Source organism: Polypterus senegalus, chromosome 13 (assembly GCF_016835505.1).
Source record: "Polypterus senegalus isolate Bchr_013 chromosome 13, ASM1683550v1, whole genome shotgun sequence".
In the NCBI taxonomy this organism is placed as follows: Eukaryota; Metazoa; Chordata; class Cladistia; order Polypteriformes; family Polypteridae; genus Polypterus; species Polypterus senegalus.
In genome coordinates, this window is record NC_053166.1 from 132,741,332 (window position 1) to 132,768,547 (window position 27,216).

Sequence of the window (27,216 nt, forward strand, 5' to 3'; positions counted from 1 at the left end):
GTCATGTGGACTTCTGGCCTTTAATCCATCAATGTAGGAACAAGATGGTGCTTTAATTAGGTGGTGGTGGCTCAGGTCGCCATCACAGAAAACCGGGAAAAGAACAGAAGAGACAGTAGGTGTTAGTACGTTGTGCCCCGAGATAATCTGACCTAACGGAAGCATGTAGATTGAGAAAAGCAGTGGACCGAAGATAGAGCCTTGTGGAACACCATATAGAATATCATGTGTCTTTGAGTTATAATTACCACAACTAACAAAGAATTTTCTACCTGCCAGGTAGGATTCAAACCAATTTAAGACACTACCAGAGATGCCCACCCACTGACTAAGGCGATTTTTAAGAATATTGTGATCAATGGTATAAAAAAAGAAGATGAGAACAGATAAAAGGCCTCTGTCTGTATTTACCCGCAAGTCATTTACTACTTTAACGAGTGCAGTTTCTGTGCTGTGATTTGTTCTAAAACCCGACTGAAACTTATCAAGAATAGCATGTTTATTGAGGTGGTCATTTAGCTGCATAATGACTGCCTTCTCTAGAATTTTACTTAAGAGACAGGTTAGGTTAGAGATGGGTCTAAAATTTCCAAAAGCAGAGGGGTCAAGATTATTTTTCTTGAGTAGGGGTTTAGCTACAGCAGTCTTAAGACAGTCTGGGAAGACCCCCGTATCTAATGACGAGTTTACGATGTCAAGAATATTATCAATTAGCACGCCTGATACTTCTTTGAAAAAACTTGTTGGTACTGGGTCAAGGACGCAGGTGGAGGGTCTCAGTTGAGAAATTATTTTATATAAATCAGGTAAATCTATCATGGTGAAAGAGTTTAATTTGTTTATAATGGAGTACTGGGGCTTAATTATTATTAATTAATAATAATTATTAATTAATTATTGAGCAGGCTCCTGTCAATAATGGAAAATCCACTGCATCCACTGAACAAGATCATCTCCAGACAGAGGAGCAGCTTCAGCAACAGACTGCTGTCACCATCCTGCTCCACTGACAGACTGAGGAGATCGTTCCTCCCCCACACTATGTGACTCTTCAATCCCACCCAGGGGGGTAAAGCTAAATATTATACAGAATTATTGTCCATCTGTTATACTTTCATTGCTGTCAATCTTTAATTTAATATTGTTTTTATCAGTATGCTGCTGCTGGAGTATCTATCTATCTATCTATCTATCAAAGAGGATCCACAGTGTTGGGGGGATATACTATATTATTTCTAATATCATTCATTTTTTGATTGAAAAACACAGCAATAGCCTCAGTTTCACTGGAAGTATTTTGGAGGCATTCCTTTGAGTTACCTGGGTTTAGTAGGTGATCAATTGTAGAGAATAAGACTCTGGGATTACTATCATTGTTATTTATAATTCTAGGCTTGTCATAAAGGGTTTTGCACAGATAAATTAAATTTCAGGGACCACGATGCGTACCACCTGAAAAGGGTGGTACCTGTACCACAGTTTGGGAACCACTGGGTTAGCACATGAAAGTAAGAATTTCACTGTACTCTGTACATGTGACCCTATGAAACGCTTGACTCATCCCGTTATTCTGGATGTGTTCCCATATACCCTAGTATTGTATAATAGGGTTCAAAACACAAAATATCCCACCTTTTACTCAAATGAAAATGAAAAAAGAAAAATTAAAGGATATCACAGTATTCAACAAGTGTCACCACTCTTTCTGTAAATTCAGACTCCTTTCCACAGGTAACACTGACCAAGATGACTCTCACCCTAAATGTAACAGTCCTGGACTGGCACTCAAGTATTAGCTGCAAAGTCACAGATGAACCGCTCACTTTTAAGCACCATCTTATAGAATTTGTCAAATAAGCTTAAAAACGTGCTGAAACATAATTAACGTTTCTTCATTATTCTCCAGGTACTACATGAGAACATAAGAAATTTGACAGACGAAAGAAGACCATTAAGTCCATCAGGCTTGCTTGTTTAGCTCCTAGCTAAGCTTCCCAATGTCTCATCCAGATTCTTAAAGGTTGTCAACGTTTCTGTAAGAAGATTTGAAAAGCGCTGCTCTCCAGGGGTCTCATTTATAAATGTTGTGTATGTACAAAAAGAGGCTTGAAATGTGCATAATGAAAGGTTTTATATATTGGAATTTTCTCTTAAAATAAGCATTTTCCTGTTTTTGATTTATGCATTTTTTCACGTTCGAAATCACACAAAATTTTATAAATGAGATATCTTCCAGGCAAATCTCTCAGTTCCTTTGAACCAATCTGATTATTTTCAATTTTATCAATTGTTTCATTTTTACCACAATGTTATGTATAATTGTGATTATACGAAATGAAGAAAGAACGAATAACCAAAAATAATAGACAATATAGGCCTGTGTTGAGTTGCCTCAATGTTCCTCTACTGAAAAGCATTAGAAAGCATTATAAGTTCACATTTATTATGATTTAAAAATGACTTTTTGTGTAAATGAATATGTTCTTTGAAGCATTTTGCAACATAAACATAATGTATAAAATGTTTTTGACTAATAATAAAAGAAAAACAAATGGGGAAGCAATATTGAATACAACAAAAAGCAGAAAAACAAATCTATACATACACTGCAGTAAATAAAAATATAACATAAATAAATCAGTAGGTAATGGCTGCAGTTCTGCACAATTGGGAACTGATTCAATAATCAATAATCATTATATTATTTGATTGTCTAATTACAAATACATTGTATGAGTCGCTCTTGTAATTGACTGGCATCTTGTCCAGATTTGAATCCTGCCTCGCACCTGAAGCTCTCAAACCCTAAAACCATAAACTGGATTAAAAGTTTGGAGAATGTATGCTGTGCTTGATGTACTCCATGCTGAATGACACTAAAAACTGCCCTTGCATATGCTAAGAATGACCACTAGATGGCAGCTGAAAATAAGGAAAAAGTCTTTTTTTCCTGGCACTCTGCTTATTCTTCAGTTACAGAGTTAGGGGAAACACAATGAGAGTTTTCATTGATGGATAGGTCTCATAGTTTATGCCAAACCTGGACAGACACATAATGCAATTTTTGGTAAGTAAATACTGCAACGTTCCAACCAACCAATCAAGACCAGTTACACCACCACATGGTACTCACTAATGGTGACTGAAGAAAAAAAAATGATCTGGTCTCTGGCCAGTTACATCGGGCCTGTGCAGATTGGTGTGAGGAGAGCAAAAAACCTGAACTAAAGTGGAAATTATGGAGAGTGTAGTGAAGGAACTTCCAAGGCAGGTAGAACTGAGGGACAAGGAAACAGGAAAGAAAGAGAACAAAAGGGTAAGAGAAAAAGGGGTGAGCAGAATGCAGGCATTCCCCAGTTTTACTGCTTGTAAGTGTTACCAATGCCTGGGCAGCATGGGGTGTGATGGCAGGCATGTGGCAACTCATGGCTGCAGGTGGAAAAACAAATGGGCTTACCTTGAACATTAAGTATGTTGCATTCTTCATTTCAGTAGCTGTAATAATAATTATTATTATTATTATCCATTTGTGTACTAAATTAATCTGATAATTCTTGCACGATTGGCAACTGTATCAATCCATGTGTGATGCCTATGGAACTACAAAAAAGAAGGATTCATATTTCCCATTCAAGACACATGGATAAACACAAATACAGTTTGACAAGAAATGAGACATGGCTCAGGACTACCTAAGAAAGACATCAATTGACTGCAATTAGTGCAGAATGCAGCAGCCAGAGTCTTAACTAGAAAAAGAAAATTTGAGCAAATCTCAGCAGCTTTAAAGATGTTACATTGGTTACCTATATCGTTCAGAATTGACTTTAAAATATTACTTATGGTTTATAAAGCATGGAATAATCTTTCTCCGTCCTATATTTTGGAACACCTGTCCCCCTGCACTCCATGTCATAACCTTAGATCTTCAAATGGAGGTCTGCTTATAACTCCAAGAGCCAAGCTTAAAAGAAGTGGTGAGGCGGCCTTTTGCTGCTAAAATCTGGAATACCCATAGAAATTCATTAGGGCAATACTATGGAACATTTTTAAAAACTGCTAAAAACTCATTATTTTAATTTGGCTTTTTGTAACTATTTTTCAGTTGTATTCTTAATAGACTAAATGAGCATAGATAGAATTATCACATTCTTCAGGGATCTGCTATTTGTAGTAATCACCACTGTTCTCTGCTGTTTCTTTCCTGTTCTTCTGCGGTGGGGATCTGAACAACCACCACCTGATCAAGGCACCATGCAGCCCCTGAGATGATGAAATGAAGGTGGGTTTCTCAGCTGTCCACAAGACCAACTTCATCAAATTCTATCAAGTGACACATAAAAACTAAGCGTTTTGATTTAAGAACAGTTATGTTAGGTTGAATGCCCAGTGGGATCTGGGTGGTCGCTTGGCCTTGAAACCTCTGCAGATTTTGTTGGGTTTTTTTTCTTCAGCCTAACTGGAGTTTTTTTTTGTTTTTTTTCTGTCCTCCCAGCCATCTGACTGTACCTTGTTTTTGTTATTTATTCTTTAATATATATTGCCTAATTTTAAGTTTTTCTCTTCTTGCAACCTTCTTTTGTCATCTTGTAGAGCACTTTGAGCTACGTTGTTGTAGGACAATGTGCAATACAAATATATGTTGTTGTTGCTGTTGGTGGCAGACAATGCCAGTCCAGTACATCAAAGACGCATAGTATATAGATGTCCATAATTTAACTTCTGAGGCTTGTGACATTTTTCAGAACCATGTGTGAAAGCCCACTAGCAGACACAGTCTCTGCATGATATAAGATAAAGTGTTGAGGAACCAGCTGGACTCCGCATACATTGTGTGATTAAAGTATTGTATCATTCATTATTGTTATTTGGGGCAGCTTGGTGGTGCAGTGGGTAGCACTGCTGCCTCGCAGTTAGGAGACCTGGGTTCGCTTCCCTTGTCCTCCCTGCATGGAGTTTGCATGTTCTCCCCGTGTCTGTGTGGGTTTCCTCCCACAGTCCAAAGAGATGCAGGTTAGGTGCATTGGTGATTCTAAATTGTCCCTAGTGCGTGGGCTGATGCCCTGCCCGGCTTTTGTTTCCTGTGTTGGCTGGGATTTGCTCCAGCAGACCCCCATGACCCTGTAGTTAGGATATAGCGGGTTGGATAATGGATGGAGTATTGTTATTTTTTATTAGAGCATTGTCACCTCTTTATGAAGCAGTATCTTTATTCTTGATTAAAGTATTGTCACCCTTTTATCATACAGCCTCTTTATTTCTTATTTCTTATTTGCTGTTTGATTTTTTCTTGATAAAGGGTATATAACATTGAGCATAATTCTTTCCATCTATATATACAGTATATGGTGCCTTTCTCACAACTCAAAGTAGTATCCATTTCAACCACAACTAATGTGTAGCATTCACCTGGATGATTGCGACGGCAGCCATTTTGCATCAGTACATTCATCACACATAAGCTGTTAAGTGAGAGAGATAGCCAATAAGTGACAGAGGATGATTAAGGGACCAAGATGACTAGGCTGTGGTGGGCAGTTTAGCTTGGACATTGGGATACCCCCTACTCTTTACAAAAGATGCCCAAGGATCTTTTATGACCACAGAGAATAAGGACCTTGGTTTTACATCTCACTCAAAGGATGGCATGATTATGCCATCAGTCCCACCAGTGCATTTGGATCCTCTTTCAGGCCACAAGTAAGCACCCCCTGAAGGCTTCATCAACATCTCTTCCAGCAGCAACCCAAGTTTTTCCTAGATGGTCTCCCATCCAAGTACTGGCTGGGTTTGAACATGCTTAGCTTCAGGTGGAGGACCTGATCTGGAGTGTATGTGGTCTAGCTGCTGATACCACATTAGATAGACTACATTTTTTTCTGAAAAGAGTGTTAGCCGAATCAGACCATTAATAATAATTAAACAGTAATTAACTGTTTGCAGCTTGTTGTGCTATAATAATAATAAAGTCACTGTGAACATTAAGCCACTTTAGGTCAGAGTTGTGTTTCTGCAAAGCTGTCTTCAATAACGCATTTGGGTTTAATATAAGATTATTGCTGCAAGGTGAAGACACAATGGAGAGCAAAATTTTGACATGTCCAGCCTTTTGGAGACACATGGCAACTGTTGCCTTTCATGTCCATTCATCTCTTTGTCCCTGGTAAAATCCTTCTGCATACTGAACTTTCTTATTACACAGACTCTCTGCCAATTTATTTTCCCTTTCCAAGAAACTCAGCAAAGATAACTATAATTTCCATACTGTATATGCCATTATAGGGTGGAGTGGTGGCTCTGAGGCTAGGGATCTGTACTGGCAATCAGAAGGTTGCCAGTTTAAATCCTGTATATGCCAGAAGTGACTCTGCTCCATTGAGCCCTTGACCAAGGCCCTTAACCTGCAATTGCTTCATCCTGGGTATGATGTTAATCTGCCACCAGCCCTGCAAGAAGGTCCTCCAACTTGCAGGGAAAACTTGGAGGTTGGTGGTAGGACTGGCACTCCAGCCACTGTAGAAAAGCCTCACACTGTAAACAACAACAACAACAACAACATTTATTTATATAGCACATTTTCATACAAAAAAATGTAGCTCAAAGTGTTTTACATAATGAGGAATAGAAAAATAAGAGACACAGTAAGAAAATAAAATAAGTCAACATTAATTAACATAGAATAAGAGTAAGGTCCAATGGCCAGGGTGGACAGAAAAAACAAAAAAACTCCAGACGGCCGGAGAAAAAAAATAAAATCTGCAGGGATTCCAGGCCATGAGACCGCCCAGTCCCCTCTGGGCAATCTACCTAACATAAATGAAACAGTCCTCTTTGGATTTATGGTTTTCACGGAAGGATTTGATGATGATGATCACGTGGACTTCTGGCTTTTAGTCCATCAATGCTGGGGCATCATGGTGCTTTGAGTAGGTTGGTGGTGGCGCAGGCCGCCACCACAGAAAAACCGGAAAAAGAAACAGAAGAGAGAGTAGGGGTCAGTACGGATTTTGGAGCCACTATGAATAGTTATTATGATGAATTGAACATACAGAGTATCAGTATTAAGTTAAGTGTGTGTCAAGTGTGGTGCTGAGGTGTGTCACCCATTGCATGGCTGCACTTGGATCCCTGCCTCTCTCTCTCCCTTCTATGTCATTTCAAAGAGTTCAGATTCATTCAGCTTTATTTTTAACAAAACATATAAGAAAACTGTTTCATCTTATCATGAGTTATTTGTATATATTTTGTATTTGTTTAAAATAATATTTATTATTTTTATTTGGATAATTTTTAAAGTTGAAATGGTTTAGATCATGTTAATATTCTAATTCTTTCATTTTTAACTTTTTTGCACATTTGTCACCAAACAAGCTATGCAATCCAAGGTATTTTGAATTTTTCCAAATTGCGTGTTATGTGAACATCCTACAAAATCCTTACTTTGTTACAGGTTGCCTAGATTAGCATTTTTTTTTTTTCACATTGCATTGTGAGATGCACTGGGATCAGACTAAGGGTGCTTCTGTTTTCTAAACCTCTTTAATCCAAATGTAGGATTGTGGGAGCCTGAGACCTCTGGACAGGAATCAACGCTGGAAGGAGTCTAGACCATTGCAGAGCACAGAAGCACAGACATACTAACTCATACAAGGGGTGATTTTGAGTTACCAGAGAACCTAACTTGCGTGTCTTAAGGATGTTAGAGGAGGACTCCACGGGGATGGAGAAAGCGTGTAAATAACAGCCAAGTAGAGGGCAGGGCAGAATTCAAATGCAGGAGCAGTGAGACAGCACCTCTGCATGTTGACACAGAGAGAAAATGCAAATTCAAGCCCAGTCCCTGACGTAAAAGTGCTAACCGTTGTGCCACCCCTAACGTATAATGCACTGCAGTTACCAAGTTTGTATGTATGTGTTTTGAAGATTAATAGTTTTTGAAAAAAATGTGTTATTCTAAGGTCACTTAGATATGTCTAAGGCTACTATTATAATGCTTCTGATGACTTGTTTCTTTTAGTTTTTTTTTAGCATTGCTGCCTTCTTGAGCAAGATGTGTTTTTCCCCTGGTTGGTTGTTTTTCTGCTTTAACGAGTATAGAAGCTCCCAAAAGTTCACCAAGGAACCTCTTAACCCATCATCTACACCCACCTCTCCTAGCTGATATTCAGACACAAGTTCTCAACACATCTCAAGAAGAATTAATATGAACATGTGATTTCAGTTTTTGATTTTTAATAAATTTGCAAGCCTTTCTGAAAATGCGTTTTTATGTTGTCTTTATGTGTTATTCAGTGTAGATTGTTGGACGGAAATGGCAAATTTATCCACTTAGAATTACATCTACAACACAAAAAAAGTGTACAGAATGAGATGGGTTCTGAATACTTTCTGTATACCATTGCATTTATGATAGTCAGTGCAAGTCAAAGTGAAAGATATTGGTGCAGATACAAGTGAGGACAGACTGACAACAGCAAACTTAACAGAATCTCAGAATGTGGAGACAGTTTTCCTTCTCGGATTTGTCCATTCCACAGCCTCCGGGCCCAAATGATCCCAGTAAGCTAAGTCTAAGTCATAACAAAAAAAGAAATCTGCTAATGTTAAATATTCAGTGAGTAATATTTATTACTATATGTCTAATAATTTTTGAAAATGTTTTCTTAACTTCCACGTTCATTTCTACATTTAAGCATGCAATACACACTTAACTAAGGCAACATAACATTAGAAATCAAGTCACTCGGCCATAAACAATATTAAACTGAAAAGGTCTAGGCTTCCTAAGTTATGTAGCCTCACGTAAGTCATCCCGGAGATTATTTTCTAGCACTGTCCCTGGAGGGAGATCTTAACCTTAATGTCAAGCCTTATTAGCTCCTGAGGTGAGCACTTACTTGTGGCTTTATATGCATTCAAGCTGCTATTCTTCTTTCAGCAGTGTCATTGCACTTAACCTGGGAGCCGTGAACGTGCGATCATGCAACAGGCTGTTGATCCTCTGACTGTTTTGTAGAATTTTTTTTTACTAGACTAATATTTACAGTTATAGGTCCATAAATATTTGGACAGAGACAACTTTTTTCTAATTTTGGTTCTGTACATTACCACAATGAATTTTAAATGAAACAACTCAGATGCAGTTGAAGTGCAGGCTTTCAGCTTTAATTCAGTGGGGTGAACAAAAAGATAACATAAAAATGTGAGGCAGCTAAAGCATTTTTTAACACAATCCCTTCATTTCAGGGGCTCAAAAGTAATTGGACAAATTAAATAACTGGAAATAAAATGTTCATGTCATACTTGGTTGAAAACCCTTTGCTGGCAATGACAGCCTGAAGTCTTGAACTCATGGACATCACCAGATGCTGGGTTTCCTCCTTTTCAGTTGCTGTTTGTTTGTGGGCATTTCTGTCCAAAGTTTAGTCTTCAACAAGTGAAATGCCTGCTCAATTGGGTTAAGATCAGGTGACTGACTTGGCCATTCAAGAATTTTCCACTTCTTTGCTTTAATAAACTCCTGGGTTCCTTTGGCTGTATGTTTTGGGTCATTGTCCATCTGTATTATGAAACGCCGCCCAGTCAATTTGACTGCATTTAGCTGGATTTGAGCAGACAGTATGTTTCTGAACACACACCTCAGAATTCATTCGGCTGCTTCTGTGCTGTGTCACATCATCAATAAACACTAGTGTCCCAGTGCCACTGGCAGCCATGCACGCCCAAGCCATCACACTGCCTGCACCGTGTTTTACAGATGATGTGTTATGCTTTGGATAATGAGCTGTTCCATGGCTTCTCCATATTTTGTTCTTGTCATCATTCTGGTAGAGGTTGATCTTGGTTTCATCTGTCCAAAGAATGTTTTTCCAGAACTGTGATGGATTTTTTAGATGTTCTTTAGCAAAGCTTTCTATTCTTGAGGCTTATGAGTGGCTTGCACCTTGTAGTGCACCCTCTGTATTTACTTTCATGGAGTCTTCTCTTTATGGTAGACTTGGATATCGATACGCTTACCCCCTGGAGAGTGTTGTTCACTTGGTTGGCTGTTATGAAGGGGTTTCTCTTCACCATGGAAATTATTCTGCGATCATCCACCACTGTTGTCTTTCGTGGACATCCAGGTCTTTCTGCGTTGATGAGTTCACCAGTGCTTGCTTTCTTTCTCAGGATGTACCAAACTGTAGATTTTGCCACTCATAATATTGTAGCAATTTCTCGGATGGGTTTTTTCTGTTTTTGCAGCTTAAGGATGGCTTCTTTCACCTGCATGGAGAGCTCTTTTGGCCGCATGTTGTCTGTTCCCAGTAAAATCGTCCACATGCAAGCACTACACCTCAAATCAACTCCAGGCCTTTTATCTGCTTAATTGATAATGACATAACGATGGACTTGAACACACCTGCCCATGAAATAGCCTTTGAGTCAATTGTCCGATTACTTTTGAGCCCCTGAAATGAAGGGATTGTGTTAAAAAAATGCTTTAGCTGCCTCACATTTGTATGCAATCATTTTGTTCAACCCACTGAATTAAAGCTGAAAGTCTGCACTTCAACTGCATCTGAGTTGTTTCATTTAAAATTCATTGTGGTAATGTACAGAACCAAAATTAGAAAAAAGTTGTCTCTGTCCAAATATTTATGGGCTTAACTGTATGTTATATGTATGTAATTCATCAATGCCGTAAATTCATAGCAATGGCAATGACACAATTTAAGAAATATAAAGTAGTTTGGAAGGAAAGGGTGTAAGAATGTCACTTGCAAAACTACAACCAAATGTTCACATCAGAATGTTATCTGCTTGGCAAGGGCTGATAGCACTAGAAGTGCACAGGATAAAGCAAGTGCTCTTGAGGTTCAAAGAGAGGCAGAAGCATTTATGTGGGCAATGGCAATGCATCTTTACATGCCAGTTGATGAAGGCAGAGAATACTAAGCTCTGCAGGTGCAGTGGGCATCACAAAATCCTTTTGCCTAAAGTCATAAGAGAAGGAGAGTAAGGCTAGGAACATATGATAAGAAGCAAGAATGCTTTCTGGCTAGTAGGGCTGTCACAAGGTTTCCAGCTGGTAGATGTGGGATAATTTTTATTATAGGTACTGACAAGCAGTTCTTTCAGGATGTTTGTCATTATGTCCCAGTTAAGTGGGAGCCTGCACATTCCCCTGTTGGGATACAGTGCATCCAGAAAGTATTCACAGCGCATCACTTTTTCCACATTTTGTTATGTTACGGCCTTATTCCAAAATGGATTAAATTCATTTTTTTCCTCAGAATTCTACACACAACACCCCATAATAACAATGTGAAAAAAGTTTACTTGAGGTTTTAGCAAATTTATTAAAAATAAAAAAAACTAAGAAATCACATGTACATAAGTATTCACAGCCTTTGCTCAATACTTTGTCGATGCACCTTTGGCAGCAATTCCAGCCTCAAGTCTTTTTGAATATGATGCCACAAGCTTGGCACACCTATCCTTGGCCAGTTTCGCCCATTCCTCTTTGCAGCACCTCTCAAGGTCCATCAGGTTGGATGGGAAGCGTCGGTGCACAGCCATTTTAAGATCTCTCCAGAGATGTTCAATCGGATTCAAGTCTGGGCTCTGGCTGGGCCACTCAAGGACATTGACAGAGTTGTCCTGAAGCCACTCCTTTGATTTCTTAGCTGTGTGCTTAGGGTCGTTGTCCTGCTGAAAGATGAACCGTCGCCCCAATCTGAGGTCAAGAGCGCTCTGGAGCAGGTTTTCATCCAGGATGTCTCTGTACATTGCTGCAGTCATCTTTCCCTTCATCCTGACTAGTCTCCCAGTTCCTGCTGCTGAAAAACCCCCACAGCATGATGCTGCCACCACCATGCTTCACTGTAGGATGGTATTGGCCTGGTGATGAGCGGTGCCAGGTTTCCTCCAAATGTGACGCCTGGCATTCACACCAAAGAGTTCAATCTTTGTCTCATCAGACCAGAGAATTTTGTTTCTCATGGTCTGAGAGTCCTTCAGGTGCCTTTTGGCAAACTCCAGGCGGGCTGCCATGTGCCTTTTACTAAGGAGTGGCTTCTGTCTGGCCACTCTACCATACAGGCCTGATTGGTGGATTGCTGCAGAGATGGTTGTCCTTCTGGAAGGTTCTTCTCTCTCCACAAAGGACCTCCGGAGCTCTGACAGAGTGACCATCGGGTTCTTGGTCATCTCCCTGACTAAGGCCCTTCTCCCCCGATAGTTCAGTTTAGATGGCCGCCCAGCTCTAGTTAGAGTCCTGGTGGTTTCGATCTTCTTCCACTTACGGTTGATGGAGGCCACTGTGCTCATTGGGACCTTCAAAGCAGCAGAAATGTTTCTGTAACCTTCCCCAGATTTGTGCCTCGAGACAGTCCTGTCTCGGAGGTCTACAGACAATTCCACTGACTTCATGCTTGGTTTGTGCTCTGACATGAACTGTCAACTGTAGGACCTTATATAGACAGGTGTGTGCCTTTCCAAATCATGTCCAATCAACTGAATTTACCACAGGTGGACTCCAATTAAGCTGCAGAAACATCTCAAGGATGATCAGGGGAAACAGGATGCACCTGAGCTCAATTTTCAGCTTCATGACAAAGGCTGTGAATACTTATGTTCATGTGCTTTTTTTCACGTTGTCATTATGGGGTGTTGTGTGTAGAATTCCATTTTGGAATAAGGCTGTAACATAACAAAAAAAAGTGATGTGCTGTGAATACTTTCTGGATGCACTGTACATGGGCTGTATTGCTTTTTTAAGGCAGGTAGGCGTGAAGCTGCCTGAGAGCACTGACCTATTAAAGCAGACTGTATGTCAGGCGCAAGGCTGCAGGATCTACAAAGGCTGCCATGGGAGGTTCTCACATCATGTGTTTAACGAATGTAGGTTCTCTCTGAAGTGACCTGGGTTAAAACTACTTCAGATCAGAGATCCCATTAAGTCGAGAAATCTGGAGGAGAATTGAAGGGAAGGCTCACTGGCTGGAGGAAAACTTCAGAATCATGTGAGCAAGTAATACTACTAGACGCACAGGGGTTCAAGCTTATTTGTGAAGACCCAGTGGTACGAGAGATTCTTAAATTACTTGAATCTTTCCAATTGTTTATATCTGCCATGTGTGTGTTTAAAAAATAGAAACCGGTGTTTTCACATCTTTGGCTCTTTGATAATAATCTGTCCATTCATTCATTTACATTTATTTACTTAGCAGACATTTTTATCCGATGTGACTTACAAAAGAGGTCAACATAATTGAGTAAACATTAGTCTGGGGACTGTTTGGGAACAATTGTTAAAGGACAAGGGTACAAATTTGACCATGAACACTAGAGAGCTCAGAACAAAATACAAGAGAGTTACACATTCTTTCTTACAAGAACCAAACAAAGCCATTATCAATTAGACAAAAATTGACTGAACAATAATCTCAAAACACTTCTTAAAGACATCAAGGAAGTCAGCAGTTAAAATGCAAGTAGGATGTTTGTTCCACCAACTAGGAGTTACAAATGAAAAGAGTCTGGAATGACATTTGATGCCACACAAAAGTTGCATCACAAGGCAATGTTCATCAGCAGACCCAAGGGGATGAGAAGGAGCATAGGACATCTCCATATACAGAGGTGTTGACCCACCTAAGCATCAAGGATTTGAACTTATCATATGCTGTAGCCAAGGTAGTGATCTGAAAAGAGTAGTGACATGTGCCCACCATGACTGGTTCAAAACCATATCTGCCTCTGGATGTTGGGTTATCTGCAGTGGCTTGGTGACACATGCCAGTACTCCTCACAGCAGAGACAGCAGAATAGTCCAGACATTACAAGACCAAAGCATGGACCAACAGTTGTGCTGAATACTCTGTCAGATACACTCTGGTCTTTCAGATATTGTAAGAAAGTGAATCTTCAGGAAAGAGAGACTGTTGCAACATTGTCAGTGAAAGACAGTTGGTCATCGATCAGCACCCCAAAGTTGAGTACAGACTTGGTGGATGCTAGCAAGAATGAGCTGAGCTGACCAGAGATGGGGTGGAGAATAGATGAACAAGGATAACAAGAAGGTCTGTGTCTGCCAGTTTGAGCATACTTGAAAAAGGCCAATTTAGAGTAATTAATTAATGTAAAACATTATTTTAGGATGTGAGATAAATTATTATTGTTAATATTATTACACAATTGTTGAAATAACTGTTAAATGCCCATAGTGTCCTTGCCATATCTTTGAAACTATCAGACTTCGTAAAGACTGTGAAGCCTTCATTTCCAGATCAATGCGTGCTTCCTACTTTAGGTCTCATCACATCAGCCTTATGTTAGCATCAAATATTAATATTCAGTAATATCCCATATGTTAATTAATGCCTGTTATAATCCAAAGGCCAGAATGTGCTTGCTGTACTTAGTCTTTCATTTCCATACTGTATGCATAACTTCTTGAATCCTGCTCATCTGCGATCAGTGCTGATTCTTGAGGCAGGGGAAAGCCAAGGGTCAGATGTGTAACATCTGTTATGGTATGAACATACAGAACTGTTACATAAATCTAGGCTGGTTTGATGTTATATAAAATATATTACAGAAAAAAAGGACTTTAGGGTGCAAATAATAATAGGCAGCATTTTCACAGCTGAAAGGGTTTTTTTGTGCTTAAGCATGTTTTCAGCAAATAAATGTAGAAATCAAGGAATTAGAACCTATCTACATAGCTCACAACCAATCCTAAAAAGAACAGAGTGAACCTGAAAAAGGCAATGAAGATATAAGCTCTCAATTACAGTTATTTTATGGGTTATTTATTTATAATGGATGGAGCACCGCACTATTTATTTGAATACTGATTTGTTTTTAAATAAAAGCACCTTGTTAACTTTTGCACCTACCCCTTGGCTGGATACATGTGTCCTTGTGCATCATCTCGGTAACGTTATCAACGGTGCCGGGTTCAAGAGGCTCCCAGAAAGAACCAGCAGCATGGAGTCGACCCGCATCATCACAGGAGTGTATTGATTAAAATGATTTACAATCTCAAACCCTCATATTCCAGTTCAGAGCCATGGTGGAGCTGGAACTTATCCCAGTAGCAATTGTAGTTTAAGGCAGGAAGCAAAACTGAACAGGGCGCCAGTACATCATAGAACCCACTCACAATCCTTATCAAGAGAATAATTTTAAATGTTCTGCTCAGTTTGTCCTGTTTGGACAAATGAAGTACTTATCTATCTTGTCCACTGTGTTCATATGCTGCTCTCTCTTAATTACTTTAATTATATTAAAGATGCACCAGATTTGTTACACTCTGATTGCTTCACACAACATTTTGTTTTAATTTTTTTTCGTTAATTGTTCATTTGTAATTGGTTTCATGGAAAATGTGCCACTTGTATGTTGCCTCTTTCCATTTGTTGAGCTGTAGTGGAGTTTATGTTCAAGGCCATTTAAAGGAGGAGATGCAAACAAGAAACGAAAACTAGACATTTGTGAGAAGTGTGATGGGTGAGACTTTCAGGGTAGGGCACTGTAGAGAACATTGTGATAGCATAGTCAAGGAAAAACAAAATCATCATGGTAGCTTAAACAGATCCACTCATTTGATAAACTTCTGTATAACAATTGTGTTTACAGGAAACAGTTCCACGAAAAATAAATGGACCTCATAAGAGTTTGCCACCCTCTCTAAAACAGGCCAAATAATCAAATAGCTAAATAATAATCTGGCATTTTGGAGTAATAAAAAAAGGCATGTTTAACATCAAGAAGAATTTGCAGAAGTCAGCAGGGAAATATAAAGAGCTTACCTGATATTGTTATACAACAACAGTGGCAGGAAATTTCGAAATGGTGTCAAAATTTGTCAGCTGGAAAACCTAAACAGACACATGGACAGTCTGGCAGATCCCCTGGATTAAAACAAATTGATGTCTCATTGCATTTCTGCACTCCGGACACAAAGCCAATCAGTTTCTGGGTGGATGATTGACATGCTTTTGTTCCAGAGTATTTGTGAGAGCAGAAAAATTCACCAGGCCCACTTTGCAAGTCTTCTGTATGATGCAATAGAAATGACTTCCATCACTAATTTCAGAACTTCTCATTTAACCTTCATGCAATTTAGATACATCATTTGACAATATAATGAGAGCCAGCTTTTCAATGAACTAATAAACTAATATTCTCAAAATATTGGGCCTAAGATAGGCAGAGGCATCGTCTACAAATGGGCACTAGTGCAGTATAAAATAATATGAAGAACGTGCGAATGGAAAGCCATCTCTCAATGTTATGATGACAAAATATATCACAAGGAGCTAAACAAACTAGTTGCCATTCTATTATTAAAGTAGTGATGAAAACATACTGAATGGCTCTGTTGGCATATAATAATTATTTCCCATCACTTATGTTTAATCTTTATTAATTCTTCTGATGAAAGCATCAATTTAAACGTGTAAAGGTATCCTTCCAAATAAGACTACACCACTACATATCAATGCATATGCATCAGTATTTTCTTCAATGGAACCTTATTTTTTATGTTTTATTCCTCTTTAAGTACCACTCTTTAAGTATGCCAGACATCAGAGATGATCTGGCATATATGACCGTAACACACTGTTATAGTTGTTCAAAGTTTTGTGGATAAAAATCCAATTGTTTTTGCAATCCTTTCTCATCTATGGTGCCTAGAAAAAGTATTCGCCCTCTTGGAAGTTTTGAAATGTTATTGTTACAAAACATTAAATCACAGTGGATTGTAATTTGCTTTTTTGAATTTGATTATTAAAAAAGACTCTTTAATGCCAAAGTTAAAAGAGATCTCTAAATAGTGGTCTAAATTAATTACAAGTATAAAACATGAATCTTATAAGTATCTCCTCCCTGTTACATCAGTATTTAGTGGATGCACATTTAGCATCTCTGTGCTCAGGTCTCTCTCTATATCAGCTTTGCCACATCTGAACACTGCACATTTTTCCCATTATTTTTGGAAAACTGTTCATGGTCTGTCAGGTTGCATGGGGATCAGGAGTGAAAAGACTTTGTCAGGTCCTGCCACAAATTCTTAGGTGGATTGACATCTGGATTCTGACTTGGCCACTCCAGGTTATTAACATTGATGTTTTTAAGCCATTCCTGTGTAGCTTTGGCTTATGTTTCAGGTTTTTGCTTTACTGGAAAAAAAATCTTCTCCCAAGGTGCAGGATTCTCGTAAACTGCCTCAGGTGTCCCTCCAGGATTCCTCTGGATTTTGCTGTATTCATTATACCCTCACAAACCTTTTAGATCCTACTGCAGAAAAAAAAAACCCACAGCATGAAGCTGCCATTACCCTATTTTACAGTGGGGATGGTGAGTTTTTTTTTAAATATGCAGTTTTTAAAACATGACATTTAGTCCAATGGCCAAAAAACTTGTTTGTGGTCTCATCAGACCTTAGAACCTTCTTTCAGGTGACTTCATCGTTACCTGTTTGCCTTCTGATTTTCGGATATATATACATGGTGGGGCCCAAGGGGTGGGATTTTTGAGCTTGTCCTGGAAGTGATGTCACTACTCCTTCCGCATTTTGTTTTCTGTTCTGTGTAAAAAAGAGGAGAATATGCTAGCAACACGTGAGTTACCCTGCCCTCTCAAACTAGGTTCATAAAGGCATTCCTGTAAGGTATGTGCCAGAGACTGTATGAGAAGGCTCAATGGGGTGCAGGTTCTCATTATTTTTCATTTTGTTAACCACCATTTCTGTTTCCCCTGTATCTTTGTACTTGTTTTTATTTCCTGAACCTGCTTTGTCATACTCATGGGATATCTATATGAAAATCTAAACATATTTGTATAACTATGGCCAGTGTGAAAAGGTATTTTTTTATAATCAATAGTTTATTAAAGGGTGAAACTACCAAATACAGTCAAGGCTAAGTTTAATGAATGGTATAATAATAGAATAATGTATACTATTAAATTGTACAATAAAATAAAAAAATAACCCCCAGTCATCCCTCTGTGGTAACATTTCCATTGTATATAGCTACAGAAACTGGAACCAACAAGTGAAAGAGACCCAGCCAAACAGGATGGTCCCCAGCACTCCGAAGGTAGCACTTAACACCTGACATTAAATCATTTTGACCCAGTGACGCCATTTAGTTACTAGATGAACTGCTGATAGCTCCAACAGGGCTTTCCAGACTGAATTTGCTAGCGAGCCTGTAGATTTCCAGCAAGTTATTAATATGACTTTTGCAGTAAGAGAGCCGAGGTAGAATAACCTCTAAGTTAGAAGGTTAAATGAGGGGGAGGAAACAAAGATTGAGCAGAAGTAAAAGATGAGACAAGAGTGGAATGCTGATAACAAAAGTGGAAGAAAGTTGTGAGTAACTTTGTACCAAAATGTAGGTATGATAAATCATTCCCAACATGTGTGGAAAAGGATGCCTAATATCCTAATTTAACACAAATGGCATAATGGGTTCTGAGCTAAAATACAACCTGTACAAAAAATTAAATATTACCACCTCTAGCAGACAATGTGAAAGTAGGAGTTATGGATAGATCATGCTGGCAAATAGGTTGGACTAGTAAAGCTAAGATGTGAGGTATCTCACAAGAGTCTGCATAGAATTGACACCAAACATGTAAATTGTGATGCAGATATTCATTTATACAAAATCAATCAATCAATCAACATTTATTTATATAGCACATATTCATACAAAAAAATGTAGCTCAAAGTGCTTTACAAAATGAATAGAGAAATAGAAGACACAATAAAAAATAAACATAAGTCAACATTAATTAACATAGAATAAGAGTAAGGTCCGATGGCCAGGGTGGACAGAAAAAACAAAAAAAACTCCAAAGACTGGAGAAAAAAGTAAAATCTGTAGGGGTTCCAGACCAAGAGACCGCCCAGTCCCCTCTGGGCAATCTACCTAACATAAATCAAACAGTCCTCTTTGTATTTAAAGGGGATGGGAGTGGTGTGGAAGAAAACAGTTTATAGGCTTTCCAAAATAATCTAAGAGTGACATAGAAAAAGAACCAAGAAGAAGAAATATCAAAGGTGATCCATAAGAAATGAAATATGTTTGGAAAGTTCTCATTTGGACCAAGCCAACAATGAAACTAGACTACTGTCAATACAGTGCTCTAGGTTATGGAAACATGGAGCATGGAAATGCCTGGATGAACACAAATCCAGCTGTCTTTTCACCCTACATCAGATGCTCAATATGTAAATAATTACTCGGCCAAAGTGTAATGTCAAAGGGTTTAGTTTTATTAAAGTGACACTTAGAGCAGAAAGGGCACTAAGAACAGTAATGTGTCATGTATGTGTGTCTGTGGATCACTGACCAGGCTCATCTGAGGTAAGTACTACCACTCAAGGGTTCAGAGGGGTTACTGGTGCTAACCCTCTCCTGTTTTGTTCCCTCTGCAGCAAAGAGAAGACACTAAGTGAGGGCAACTGATTCCACCCTTCCTGATCCCCCACTTAGGAATTCCGCAGCAACCAGAAGAAGGCTGTGACTACACTGTATACACTGTAAGATGAAGCTCCCTTTCATGCTTAGCCTGAAGATTTTCTTGCTTTTGAGCAACCTTCTTGTATTGGCGCGCATAGAGGCCCATTTTCATTATTTTGCTTTTGTTTCGCACAGGAATTAAATGGAGATGACTGGGTTGGTGCCCCAACATTTTTCTGTGGTACCTTACAGTTCCTTACTCAATAACAAATGTTACAAACAATTAGAAACCAAACAGAAAGATTATTAGAAGGTATCTGTCAGTTTGCAATGATATTAAATGGATACTTAGCTAGGAGCATTAGGTGTAGTAAGGTTCTAGCATAATTTGTACATTGGACTGTGTTCATTTCAGGGGTTGCCAGTCTGAAACAAAAAAACAACAGAACAGTGAATCAGGTGATAAGAGATTCTTTACTACTCTTCCCCAGCCTACCTGGAAAGCGGTCTCTCTTTGAACTGCCTTTCCCAAGGTTTCTTCCATTTTTCCCTACAAGGTTTTTTTTGGGAGTTTTTCCTTGTCTTCTCAGAGAGTCAAGGCTGGGGGGCTGTCAAGAGGCAGGGTCTGTTAAAGCCCATTGCGGCACTTCTTGTGTGATTTTGGGCTATACAAAAATAAACTGTATTGTAAACTGCATTGTACTCTGTATTACCAAAGTACACATTGTGGTGGATTGCCGGCATTTTACTCCGGCCCTCACCCCCAGGCCGCCAGGAGGAGCTCTCCCGACAGCATGATCATGCCCCGAGTTCCAGCAGGGCATCATGGACTATGTAGTGTTTGTACACAGCCCTGCTGGATACCTTGGGGGCCACCAGGCGTCGCTGTAAGGGGGCTCGTAGGCTCTTATGTGCCCTATGACCCGGGAGTGCGTCACGGTCACGTGACAGGAAGAAACGACGTGCTCCCGGGTTGAAGAAAAGGACTATTTACCCTGACAAGGAAAGGAATAAGGACTTGTGGACTGTTGGGCAGGAACACCTCCAGGTCAGGGAGTATAAAAGGACTGTGGGAGCTCCCAGACAGGGAGCTGAACTGGGAGGCAGGGTGGCTAAGCGTCTGGGAGATTGGAGGATTTGGTTATTGGTTATTTGAGTATTGTTTGTTTATTGGGAATTGTGGAGAGGAGCGTGCTTTGTGCACATTATTATAATAATAAATAATAATTGGACTTTTATCTGGTGTCTGACGTGGTGTCTGAGGGTACAAGGGTGCGAGCAATACCCTTAATCAGTCACAACATTGAATGATATTAGTCATGGTAGACTGCAAAGATGGAAACATTTCAATCTACAGATATCTAATGGACTTTGCTGTTGGAACAGTGGATGGAAACGTATTCTGTTTATAAATAGAATTAAGAGTAGATGAGTGACAGGTAATTTTGTATCCTGAAAGGGTGTGTTTTGAGAAGCAATGCCCAAAGATATTCAAACATCATCTGTGTAAAATGCAAATTTTGGAGGGACCTTGTAAGTAGTTAATTGGGGCAATTAAGTCATTGGCATGTAGTGCCATGGCCAAGGGCTCTAAGATTAAAGAGTCATGAAGACCTGCCACCTTTAATGATTGAGGAAAGGAAAGTGATATTGTAGGTAAGGAATACAATGTTATAAAAAAAAAATGTAAAACTAGCCCCTGCCATTGAAATTTCCAATTGTGGTGAGAAGCGTCACAGAGCTGCAATATGTGAGTTTGTGTTTCAGCTATTAGTGTAGGAGTAGGCACAGACAGTTACAAGTATATGCACTAACCTCAGAAGGGAGCGGTGAAAGTGGTGTGTCACTTTGACAGTGTGAGACCTTGGGGTTCTCTCGGAAAGTGTGTGGGGTTTGGGGATACCAATGCATCCATAAATGAAGAAGGGAGGATTGTCAGAGTAGTGCTCATTGGCCACACAGTGATTGTGGCACGGAAGAGATTGAAGTGATTGAGGTGTTAAGTGAGCACATGGGTGAGACTGCAGTAATAATGTGTCACAGTAGTGTATGGATGGGTAATCAGTATGACGGTGGCTGCATGTGGGTTGAGATACCTTGGGGAATGTATTTCAGGCCTGAGTGTTTTACAGATAAGAAAAAGGAAGATGGTAAGAAAGAGCAAGGAGTGTTGTTTTTGTTCTTACTTGTTACAGATCAACAGTGGACCTGTTGAACTGATCCAGAGGGAGCAGGAAAGTTAGAGGCAGTAATGCGATCCCCATGGTGCTGCACAGAATGCAAGGATGGATGGTGGGGCATCTATGTGTCAGTGTGATAATGGATTTGCTTAACAGATACAGGGAGAGCAGAAAAGCTTAGGACAGCCATCAGATTCCAGCAGTGCTGCGCAGGGATTGGCGGATGTTAGAGGATCTAAGAATGAGGAGAAGCAAATAAAAGTATCGGCAGAGAGGAGCAGGGTGTGAAGTGCTCTCGATCATGCCTTTTACAGTAGAATGGAGTGGAGATGTTCATTGGATCAGAGGAGGATGATTTTTGTCATTGAGTAAAGTATGAATTTGTAGGGATTTGAAAATAGACCTTGTGTGTTTTAAGAAGATTTTATTTTTTCAGTATTTAATGACTGAGCCTACAAAAATATTAATAATAATAATAATTCTTTGCATTTATATAGTGCTTTTCTCATTACTCAATCATTATTGATCATTATTGATTTGCATGAAGAAATTGCACAGTGACATTTGTAATATTTAACATCATTGACTGCACTAGTTTCAATAAATGATTGTGTTGAGTGTCACTATTAACATTTATGCCTGCATAGGTCTTTATTTCTCTGGCACACGCTTGGTCCATGAACTACAAGACACTGGGGGACACATGCAAATGGCTGAGGATACAGGAAATCACACCAGTTCTTTCAGTCAAAAGCTTTCTTGGCATCTACAGTAGACCGAGTAGAGCAATTGGACAAGAAACTATTAGAATATACAATATGTCTATGTATGTCTTTATCTCTCTGAATGAACTACAAGATGCCCATGAAAGAAAAATGAACTGCTTGCAAGCTACTAAGGGTTAAAAGCTGACAAAGCTATTTTGCTATAACGGCAGGATATTCATATAGGCGTCTATCATAAGACAGGGTGCAGAAAGCTGACCTGGGACCACTTCCTCTTTAGGAACATGTCTGTTAGACACAGGAAAGATGACCATTCCTTCTTTATGGCCCCATCTGACATGTACACAAAACAGAAATGGTTGGCCGATTTGCTCAATATAAGATAAAATGCTTAGATAAACGATATTATGCTTATTGGTAAGGAAGGGGAAGGGGGAAGAAGGAAAAAATATAAAGCCAATCAAAGGGAAATCTGCGCTCTTCTGCCTTGCAAAGCATTAATCCATGTACTCGTCTGTGACTGAATAAAAGCTGATTGATTGAACTATTCCTGTCTTCCTCGGAGGTTTCTTCCATATGCACTACTGGGGGCTACGAGCACAAGGAATCAAACCAGTTCCTACAGCTGGAAGTCTTCTTGGCATCTAAACTGAGTAAAGCAAATGGACATGAAAAGGACCCGACAAGTTCTAAAATGTGCAATAGCTGCCTGAAATTACGTGCTCCCTGCTGGGCTTGTACAAACCCTGTTTGACCTGAAAGTATCAATTTATGAATTACTCACTGTAAACATTTCTTATGTAGGTTTGCAAGCATCCTTGCATTCAGAGTCATCCAAGAAACACAGAGGTGATTTGAGCACTTGATTGGGTCTTTGCCCTGTTCTAACAGTAAAGTGATCAGGTCTGAGTTACTTGTGGGGTTTAACCTAATAGCAGAGAGTGAAAATGTAGCATCTGCTTATAAGGAAGTGATAGCTGATTCCAAAAACCTGAAAGCACTTCTGATGCTAGCCCATATGGCTCCGGCAAGTACCAGAGCATCAAGCACAGCAATATCCTTTGCAGGTAACAATGGAAACAACTACAGATCTTTGAAAAAAAAGTCACATTCTGGATGAGCTTGAAATGGGTTGGAAAAAAATTCCTGAAATTGAATCTTTATTTCTAGGGGGATTGTTAACAGCTGTTCCAGAATAATTATTAATTGCTGGGATAGCACCAAATGCCTCACATCAGCACTATTGGAGTAGTTTACGGTATTTTTCATGTAACTAAGGGGCTTCACCCCCTGCTCGCTTCGCTCGCCAACCCCTGTGTTTGGTTAATTGCATATACAATTTAAATTTTTTTTTTCTTTGGAAATGTTTCAATTTCATTATTTGCACTTTTACTTTAAAGCTTCATTAAAAACAATATTTTTTGGAGACACATTGTGAAAATGCAATGTATAACTGCCCCTGAGTGAATATTGTTTCTGTTTCTCTAATAAATAATCCAAATTTTTTCTAATTTTTGTCCCTGTGATTTATTGATTGTCATAGCAAAAGCTATTCTCACAGTAAACTGTAAACATTTTAATATAAATGGCATATCACGATCTCCTTTGGTGTGTAATGTTATTCGCAGAATATATACATTACCTTTCTTTTTGCCTGTTAAAATTTGCATCGCTTCTCTGTGATCATAAATATACACCTGACCGAACTGTGTATTCTTTGAAATTCAACTTGTCGTTGCTTTAACTGTTCCAGGACCACAGATTCTCATAGTGTATGGTCTATTATTGTGTAAATCCATGTTTTGTGCATAAGAATGATGCAAATACGAAAACACTCTACTCTTTGCCGTTTATTTCTGACCTCAATTTGTCCTGCTCTTTTTTCAGTTACACCTGGTCCTGATGATGTCCTTTTGCTTTGCGGTAATGCGATCTTTTCTATCTTTTCTTTGATACTGTAGCGACTGACATAATAAAGTGTCAGAAAAGTTTTACTTGAACAAATCAATGACTTCGTACCCCAAACACAACTTTCTAGCACCCTCTCCAATCCCTCATACCCCTTACGCATCAATCAATACCCTGCTATCAGTCTGCTGTGTTGTACTCCATCCTCCCTCAATCGGACAGAACAGCCACTTAAAACCAAAAAGGCTGCAACCTGGCTGGGATGCTGCAATACTTTTGAATTTTACTGGTTTCCTATTCTGTACCTTTCTCTGCATTTGTATCGCGTCATCGTTTGAGCTTTTCAAATTACACTGCTTTCATAATCTCTTATCTGCCTTTTTTTCTCTCCAATGTCTTTGGGTGTCTGTTCTCTGTATTGTCCTTATACACTTTATATGTGTTGAGAGCACAGGATGTGTGTGCACTACGTGCTGTGGTGTATGGCCGGCCATTTATCCCAGCCAATACCCTCAAGCTGCCAAGTGGAGCCCTCCTTGCAGTATGGAGGTCCCCCGAAGACCAGCAGGGCATCATTGACATTGTAGTTTTTATACGTAGCCCTTCTGGATACAGTGGGGTCCACTAGGAGACACTGCAGGGAGGAACAACGGATATTTTCCCTACGCCCCGGAAGCACACATGGACAAGGGGAATGACGTGCTTCCGGGGTGAAGAAAAGAACATTTTACCTGACCCGGAAGTGATACAGGATCACATGGACTGGGGATTGGGAACACTTCCGGGTCAGGGTATATAAAAAGACTGTGGGAGCTCCCAGACGGCGAGCTGAGCTGGGTGGAAGGGTGGCAACGCGTTTGGGAGTCGGAGGATTGTTTATTGTAGTTATTATGTGTATTTGTATGAGTATAGTGGAGGAGAGGGTGCTTTGTGCACTGTGGCAACTTAATAAAGTCAAGTATTGGACTTTTACCTGGTGTCTGAAGTTGTGGACAGGGGTTCACAGGAGCGATAGCACCCCCTATCTGTCACAGTGCTTTTACACAACTGACTGTTTTTTGATGGATGTGCTCATATATAATATCTGTTGTAAGTAGGGCATGTCTTCCAAGAATCTCCTGTTCCACGTCCCCGCGAGACGGCCCTGACACGGTCTCTTGGCACCAAGTCTCATGTTTACAGTCCCCGCAAGATGCTCTGTGGCAAGTCTCTTTTGTTTCATGGGTCTTTTAAATGTCTTTCGAGAACTTCCGAGAAAATCATGTATCGTAGCCTTGCTTTTGCATTCCAGGATTTCTTTTTACAATAGAGAGATAAAATATTTAGCATGTGTTCTATGTGCATCAAATTCTGCTTTCTGGGAATTTAATTTAGATCTGACAGAAATAATCCACAGTTGTAACTGCTGTGGGGGACGGCTGGTAACCTTACCCAGCCAGGATGCCTTCAGTATGCAAGGATAGGTGGAGACAGCATGCACAGGGCATTGTCTCCCTGGAACATTAGATGGCAACTCTCCTGGGTTGCAGCCATATCTGAGATTCTGACCTGTCTTCATGGGAACTGGAGTTCTTTAGCTCAGTCCTGTTGGGTTCCATTGGTGCCACCGGGGGTGCTGTGTAGACTAGGGAGCCCTACTTCGTGGGGGTGCCACCTTACCCAGAAGTACTCCTGAGCCAAACCTTTGTGTCACTGGAAGTACTTCCAGGAATAATATAAAAGAAGCTGAATGCAACAACTCCATCAGCCAGAATGGGGAGGAGGAAGACAAAGCTTGCTGGGAGGAGCAGAGGAAGCAGAGATAGAGAAAAAGAAGAAGACAAAGAGTATTGCTGTGTGCTTATTGTACTATGTTTGTGGTGTGAGAAACTCTTCCGTGAAAGAGTTTCCCACAATAGAAAAACCCTTTTTCACTGGTACTTGTGTCTGAGCCTGTGTGTGTCAGGAGCTAGAGAGCCCCCTGGTGGCCACACTATACACCGTTTGAGGAGGTTTTTCCTCAGTGTGTATGAGGTGTACCTCCAGATTATTGTCTTCTTGCCCATACTAAGGATGTTGAGTACACTATCAAAAAATCTCAAATTGTACCTTTAACTGCAAGCTGGACAAAAAAACGAGTGAATGTTCATAGCTAGATAGTCCAGTGGGGTAGTGCTTACTGATGCTAGCTCCACAATCCAAGGTATGAATCCCAGATGCAGATACTGTGTGGAGTTTGCGTGTTCTCCCTGTTTTTTTTTAATTCCAGGTTCTCCATTTTTTTCTTCCTTGTATTTATATAAGACTAGGTTGCAGTTTGTGTGAGTGTAGGTGAATGTACCTTGCAAAGATTTGGCATTGTGTCTGGAGCTGGTCGATGCATTACATCTGATTCTGCAGGGATAGACATTCACCACACCAGCCCTGACTCCATTATTCAGGTCAGAAAGTAAATGGATATGTATCTGTTTATGGTATATATTATCAACATCATGGTTACCTTCAAGTATGAGATTAATATATAAAAACATGATCCTATTCAATATCAAATGTAACTGAAATAATACCTAGTACCTAGTTTTGAAGCTTTTTTAAAAATGTATTTTGCCTGTAGATTATTTAAAAATAATATTACTCAGACTTTTTTCTTGTATGCAAAACACATTCCATTTATAAATGAGTTAAAAAAAAATCAGTTCTAAATGGCACGCAACACATTGCAAGGAAATCAGCACTTTTATCTTTTTAATGCCATCTGAACTGTGAATCACCTACATTTGCAACTGTTGCCACTGATTGTGTTTTGATTTAATGTTTCATCTGTCAGCCAGGCGCTTTTCTACACCATGGTCAGCTGATTCCATACATTTTATTTTAATCTGGTCCCTCACGTGATCTTTGTTTTATTTAAATGAGCAAGTGGCCAATATAAGCACCCGTTCTGCTCTCAGTCCAAAT

At 39.6% G+C, this 27,216-nt stretch overlaps 1 long non-coding RNA gene across 1 annotated transcript; it reads left to right on the forward strand.

Annotated features, from left to right (window-relative positions):
* Positions 1-1,029: 1,029 nt before the first annotated feature.
* LOC120542546 lies at positions 1,030-8,228 on the forward strand. Its single transcript, XR_005636201.1, has 3 exons — positions 1,030-1,069; positions 1,907-2,088; positions 8,018-8,228. It is a non-coding gene; the product is annotated as an uncharacterized LOC120542546 (long non-coding RNA).
* Positions 8,229-27,216: the final 18,988 nt, after the last annotated feature.